Raw genomic sequence first — 7,911 nt, 5'->3', positions numbered from 1 at the left:
CTGCAATTATCCAACTAAAGTGATTTTATTGATTTGACTATTGATTAATGCTTGTTGCAGGCATTCTAAAAATATTAAAATCTCTTAATATTAAGAGGAGATTATCCTCAGACTGCCCACAGAAGGGTTCCCTTTGTTTTGTTCAGAAGCAGCTGGGCATGAGACATGTGCCAGGTTTGGTCTTGAAATTCTCTCTCTTTTCTTATATTTACTCTAAGGGAATAGAATGCGATGCCTTAATGCAAGCAGAGAGCTGTTCGAGAACCTCAGCAAAAGCATCCAGTCACAGCAAGTGGAAAGCAGGGATTGCCACAAATTACATTAACTTTTGAGGCAGTGATACCTTTTGAGTAATTATAGCAGTGTGGCTCAAATCAAGGGTAATGTGACAAACTAATGCATTGCTCAGATTTGTTTGGAAGATTTAGTCAATTTTAATCGGTAATTGCATTTAGGCAGCAATTCAGAAATGCCCTCATCTTTTTTTGGCTCCAAATATTATTATTATTATTATTATTATTATTATTATTATTATTATTATTATGCTATCCAAAAAAGTCTTTTGGGCAACATGATACCATAACTACCACTGCAATGCAATCTGGACAATACTTGCATAGATGATGTTTATTGAAGTCACACCTCCAGAGGTCCACCGCTCTCATCAAGAGCTACATGTCTAGAATGCATGGGAGGGGTTCAGAAGATCATAGCATCATACAATTGTAGAGTGGGAAAGGGACCCAAAATGTCATCAAGTCCAACCCCCTGCAGTGCAGGAAGCAGAAGAAAGGTTGCTGTCTGGGCCATGTGGCCAGCATGACTAAACTGCTTCTGGCACAACGGAACACCGTGATGGAAACCAGAGCGCACGGAAACACCGTTTACATTCCTTCCGCAGCAGTACCTGTTTGTCTACTTGCACTGGCGTGCTTTTGAACTGCTAGGTTGGCAGAAGCTGGAAGAGAGCAACAGGAGCTCACCCCGTCATGGGGATTTGAATTGCTGACCTTCTGATGAGCAACTCCAAGAGGCTCAACAGTGAGCTAGATTGACCAATGGCCTCACTCAGCATAAGGTCATTTGCTATGTTCTTAGGATGCTCATTAGGTTGCCTTCAACAACGAGCCCTTTTTGCTGATGCCAGCTTTCCAAGATTCATGCTGATTTGAGCAAATAAATATGGTTTAGACACATCCCCCAGTGGCTATTAGTCATGACATCTGTATTCAGCCACTGTTTGCTGCTAGAATGCCAATTGCCATAGTGCAGGCTTCCTCAACCTCGGCCCTCCAGATGTCTTTGGCCCACAACTCCCATGATCCCTAGCTAGCAGGACCAGTGGTCAGGGATGATGGGAATTGTAGTCTCAAAACAACTGGAGGGCCAAGGCTGAGGAAGCCTGCTGTAGAGCAACAGTGGATGAGGGCTATTTCCTTCAAGCCCTGCCTGCTTCAGAGATTCTCAGATGCATCTGATTGACCACTGTAGAAACCGGGATAGTGGACTTCAGTTTAATCCAGCAGGGCTCTCTTAGTAACCCAGCCTGAGCCTTTGGAATATAGTTGGGGCAAAATCTGAAAATTGACTTGGCATCTCTTCCTTTACTATGCTTTTTGTAGCGTCCCTTTGGAGGAACTTTGCTTAGGTGCATGAAAAAGCCTTGCGGATTGACGGCTTGCATGGTTAATGATCTCAAAGAAGCCATCTTTAATGTCTCATACCAATAATTATTAAGAGCGATGTTCCAAACCTGGCACATTCATATAATCTATCACTGCAAAGTTCTGCCCAGGCATATATTGACAAAAGGCATTGACAGGGTCTAATGAGACAAAATCGCTGCCTGACAAGGTCCTCATACTGCTTCTCTTGATGATACACTGCAGTGGCTTTCAACGGCAGTAGTTCTCCTCAGTGTAGTGAATCATGTTGAAGTCATGAACCCTACTTTCCCACTTCAACTGTGGATCAACTAGTGTCTGGCTTTCTTCCAAGGTTCAAGTTCCCACTCAAAGCTCAGTGGCAGATCATCTGCCTCGCCTGCAAAAGGTCTCAGGCTCAGTCTCTGGCACCTCCGGATTGATCTTGACTTAAGGATCTTAGGGTAGAACAACTGGGAAAGAGCTCTCTACCTGGAACCTTGGAGAGCCACTGTGTTGTCCATCAACACTTGCACAAATATATGCATTGGTTCATCTAGCCAAATATTGCCTCCACCAGTCTTCACCAACCTGTTGCACTCCAGATGTTTGAGAAGACAATTCCCATCAGACTGACTAACTATTGCATTTGTACATTGTTGTAATACACTCTGGGACCTTATGGTGAATGATTGATGGTGATAATAGTAGTAGAAGTAATAATAATAATAATAATAATAATAATAATAATAATAATAATAATAATATTCAGTGGAGTAATGGTTTCATAATGTGCTGTAGAATGCCATTAAGTTGAAAACAACAAAAGTACACACAGCACAGATAAGAAGACAGTGGACCTTCTCAAAAAACCAAAATTTTAAAATGCAGGTTTGACAAATATTTTTGCAAGCAATGTCCCTAAAATATTGCATTTTCTATGTTATTTTCAATAATATATACATTTTAAGGACATATACAGAATACTGTGGATAGAAACAGTGTCCAGGCAGAAATCGCTAAAATGCCTGGGAAAATGTGTACATATGGCAACCCATGTTGCTTTTGTCGATTTTTCCTAAAAATTGCTTTAAAATACTTTTTTTTTTTTGGAACTTTGCAAAAAATAAAAATCTCAATAACTTTTGTGTCCGGATTTTCACTTTTTGAAATATGGCAAGCCTAATTTATAGTCACACTTTACCCTGTCATATGCATTTTTGTACATACTACTTGGCTAGAGAATTGTGTTGCGAAATTCAGAGCACTGCAAAGTGCAAAGGTTGGGGGTGTTTCAGTCTGCATATTGTTTCAGAAAGTACAAATTAGACTAATAATAATAATAATAATAATAAGTGAATTGAAATAAATTTATCCCTAATGCCTAGCTGGTAGTGAGCAATTGAGCTGATGTTCATTTTACCTTTGTACAAGGAGGCTAGTTGAACAACTCACACTCACAAACTGCTCTTGATCCTCCATCCAGGCAAGCAAGAGTTTGAGGACACATTCCAGCCAGACAAATACATTCCAGGAGGGGGTGAAGCAGGGCTGGTGAGGGGAGTGGCCTGGGGGGAGAACCAAGGACCAGAGAGGGAAGCTGCATTTGGCCCCTGGGTCTAATATTCCCAATCCCTGCTGTATAAAGTCAGTTTAGCCCACATCTAATTCAGTCTTCTGGTTTATGAGTGTTTCTCAACAGTGCACCTCATCGGTCTGTTTTAAACTGCAGTAATGGTCCTCGGAGCTACTAACATGAGTTTGGCCAAACTGCGAGAGGCAGTGAAGGATAGGCATGCCTGGCGTGCTCTGGTCCATGGGGTCACGAAGAGTCGGACACGACTGAACGACTGAACAACAACAAAAATGGTCCTTTAAGTTCCTGGGCTCTATAATTTCTTATAACTTAAATTGGTCAAACAACATCAATAGTATTATTAAAAAGGTCCACCAGAGGCTGTATTTCCTGCGTCAACTAAGGAAATTTAAATTGTCCCAGGAAGTGTTGTTCCAATTCTACAGAGGCATCATTGAAACTGTTCTCTGTAATTCTATAACAGCTTGGTACGGTACAGCCTCCAAGAGAGACAAGAAAAGGCTCCAAAGAGCTGTAAGAATTGCAGAAAGGGTAATTGGTGTTAGCTTGCCTTCAATAGAGACAATTTATGCTACCCGAGTTAGGAAGAGAGCAGAGAGAATTGTAGCAGATCCTTTACATCCCGGTCATCATCTGCTTGATTTACTTCCATCTGGACGTCGCTTCAGGAGTTCATATACAAAATTGGCCAGGCACAAGAATAGTTTTTTCCCTTGTGCCATTAAATTGTTAAATTCATAGTTGTATAGCTGAAAGGGGGGGGGGGGTAAATTATGGGTGGGGTTTCCTTGCTTCTTTGTATTGTGAGAGGAACAGTGTCTGTATGTTTACATTGCAATGTAGCTGAAACAAATTCCAAGTATGTTGGAAAATGTACTTGGCCAATAATAAATTATTCCTATTCCTATTCCTATTCCTATTCCTATTCCTATTCCTATTCCTATTCCTATTCCTATTCCTATTCCTATTCCTATTCTTTTTAAACAAGAAGAACAACAAAATCCCAATGTTCTTCCAAGAACTGGCAAACCATTGTTTACTGTATCCTAGTGTCTGTAAAAGATATGAAATGAATATCCTTTAAGTGACTATTGAAGAGGGCAGCAGTTTTGCACCTGATGTCAGATCTCTCTTGTTTGCATTCTTAAACAACAACAACACACACATACACACACACCCCCCCCCCTTGAAAAGCTCACGTACCAGGAAAAAATGACTTTCATGTGCATTAAATAAAGGAAAGGTAAGACACATCCAGGTATAAAGCTGTAACCATCAAATTCGCTCTTCATGTCTATGGGCTGCTGTAACGGTGTGATTCCTTTTATGATTGTATCCGTCACGCTGTCAAAAATGAAATCTTATCTTCACTCATTACTAAATATACAAAGGGCTGGGATTTCCACTTGGCAAATGCTCCTGTTTACCTGAAGGCTTGAGCTCTGCCTGAGCTTTGATAAAGTTCATTTACAGCTGTTTGCAGAGATAGATTCAGCTTTTAAAATCTTTAAGCTGCTTGAGTTTATAAGCCAGGGTGCGCTCTGAATTGCATGGGGTGGGGTGGGGTGGTGAGGGTGGGGGTCTGCTTTGGAAAGGGAAATTGGAGGGGAGGGGAGGGCAGAATGAAGTTTAATAATACAGTACTTTGCATTTATGGAGTGTGCTGCGAGTTGAAAGTGCTCCCCATACATTATCTGATGTGGGAGGCAAACAATGGTTTTTAAGAGAGTTGAAAGAGGTTTGAGAGATGCTTTGCTTCTCATTGTGTACACACACACACACACACACACACACTTCTTTTGGCGCACTGTTGCTACTGGTGAAACAGGTTTTGCAGGTTTATGGGACCATGAAAAAAACCTGGCAAACCTGCATGTCCAGGAGCAAAAGTGGGAAGACTATGTTGTTAGTTATTTCTCTCTCAAGATGCCTTTAACCCTCCAGAGGACGGGTAGCGGGGATGGAGGAATTGGTTCTTGTTCTCTAGCCTTAGGAAGCTGTTACAATCACATTAGCCTTCACCAACCTGGTGCTCTCCAGCTGCTTTGGACTACAAGTCCCATCATGCTGCCTGGGACTGATGGCATTTGTAGTCCAAGACATCTGGAGGGCAGCCTTACACAGAATGAACAAATGGCTAAAAAAAACAAACGCAAGAGGCAAGAGAATATCTGTTGAATGTATTTATTTTATTTATTGCTTTTGTAGCTCACCTTTCCTCCAAGGAGTTCAAAGTGACGTACCTGGTTCTCACCCTCCTCATTTTGCCCCCACAATAACCATGCACACGAAAGCTCATACCAAGAACAAACTCAGTTGGTCTCTAAGGTGCTACTGGAAAGAATTTTCTATTTTGTTTCGACTATGGCAGACCAACACGGCTACCCACCTGTACCTGTGAAATAAGTTAGGCTGACCCAAAATTGCCCATTGAGCTTCATGTTCGAGTGGGGATTTGAACCTTGGTCTCCTAGGCCCTAGTCTGACAAACTAACCTCTTCAACACACCTGTTAAAGGTGCCCTCTTTTTCAGCTGGCCACCCCGACCCTCACAACACCTCTGCAATATAAGCTCATGCCATCAGCCTTATACTGCAGATGAAAAGCCGAGGTTTTGCCAAGAGTCTGAGGCTGCCAAGTGAGTTCCTTGTCTCATGGCACACTCTTCCAGTCTGATCCTGTGCATGTGTACTCAGAAGTAAGTCCCACAGCATTCAAACGGGATTCCTCCCAGGTATGCATACACTGGGTTGCAGCCTTAGCCATCGACTTATTTTGACTCATGTTGTGTCAGTGACTCAAATCTGGGAATCAGACAACATCCAATCTGCAATATCTTCTAGCACAAGGATGGAGATACTGTATCCCCTCCCAGAACCTGCTCGACTACAGCTGTAATCATTCCTGACCATTAGCCATTGTTCGGAGGGTAAGGCTACCAAAGACTTCATTGTACACTTTTATGATTGTGCTTTACATAGCACCGAACACTTTTAGTAGTATTAGTAAGTATACATAAATTCAAATGCAGATAGAAGCAAAAAAATTACACACACACACACACACACACGCTAGAATTCATCCAGCCTACCTCTGGCTGCTGCCATCTAGCTGTTGCCCTCTAACCAGGCTGACTGGGGCTATGAGAAGTAGTCTCAGGAAGCTGGAGGGCACCAAGATGGGGAATACCCAATCAGAGCTTTTCACCTGCCCAGACTGCTCTAAAGACCCAATCACAAAGCTGCTGGGTTGAACTATGGAACTTGTTTCCATGGGAGGCAGTGGTGGCCACCATCTTGGAATGGCTTTAAAAGTGGATTATACAAATTCTTGGAGGATAAAGCTAACAGTAGCTACTGACTCTGATGGCTGTGTTCTACATTCACTGTGGGAGGTGACATGCCTCTGAATGCCAGTTGCTAAAAACTGTGGGGGTTGGAGAATGCTGTTGTGCCCATTTCCCGATGGCTGGATGAATAATAATAATAATAATAATAATAATAATAATAATAATAATAATAATAAATAATATATCCAGAGCCTGGATCACCTTTCACATTTACAATGTCTGTTGCCAACAAGCTATTGTAAGGCTATAAGTTAAGGAGTCTGCTATGCCCAGGTATGATTGCTCTGAAGCCCTGTTGACTATCTTGGGTTAAACAATAACTTTCTAGGTGTTCCCTGCTCTCTTCCTGATTAATGTTCCAAATAACTTCGCTACCAATGGAAGAGACTGAAAATTTAAGACCTTTTAATTTTCTGAAAAGAAAACTTCCTCTTTAAGAATACAATTCAAAATATACAGGAATACAAGTATGTGCTCTCTTGTGAACGCTCTGTAGCAGAGCAGATGAGGCCTTCAGAAGTCTGCAAACATCTGCCCGGGCTTGATAACCATACAGCTCTGATCTTTGATTCCAAATTATACATCAAATTTAAAATATGACTTCATATTGCTTCTACAACGGTTTTCTTAGTATAATACTCATTTCATTACTCTAATAATTTAGTTACTCTCATTCTTACAAACGAACAAAAAACAGCAACAAAATATGTGTGTGTGTGTGTGTGTGTATGTATGTGTGTATGTATATATATATATATATATATATATATATATATATATATATAATTTTAATCTCCCACGTGCGTAACTTAATCTAAGCAAATCATTAGTTCCATTTTCAAATCTTCTTTTTCAAAATATTCTTCCACATATTTCCATTCTGCTTTTGTTTTCTGTTTTTGTATATCTCTTATTGCTGCTGTCATCCTTGCTAAATTCATATATTCTATTAGCTTAATTTGCCATTCTTGGATGATCTTTGATTCCTTTCCACCTCCCTAGTGCTTACTTTTCCCAGTTGCTTCAACCTTGGCAGTTTATCACATTCACACCCCATTTTCTTCCAAGTTGCCCAGACATAGTGCTGCTTATCCCATTTTATCCATGCAACAACCTTGTGAGGCCAAGCAATGCTTACTTGCCCTAAGTAATGCAGTAGGCTTCCAAGACTTGAATCCCAATCTAATTCACTTCACCACACTGGGGCCTAAATTCTCTACCATCTTTGCTAAACTCATCTAAACCTTTCTGAAGTTGAGTCCATCAGCAAGATAGGAACACATTTGTTTTGATATCTAAATATGCATGTAAAATCTTTATTA

This window comes from Lacerta agilis, chromosome 12, assembly GCF_009819535.1.
Source record: "Lacerta agilis isolate rLacAgi1 chromosome 12, rLacAgi1.pri, whole genome shotgun sequence".
Classification (NCBI taxonomy): domain Eukaryota; kingdom Metazoa; phylum Chordata; class Lepidosauria; order Squamata; family Lacertidae; genus Lacerta; species Lacerta agilis.
Note: the sequence above shows the minus strand (reverse complement) of the source record.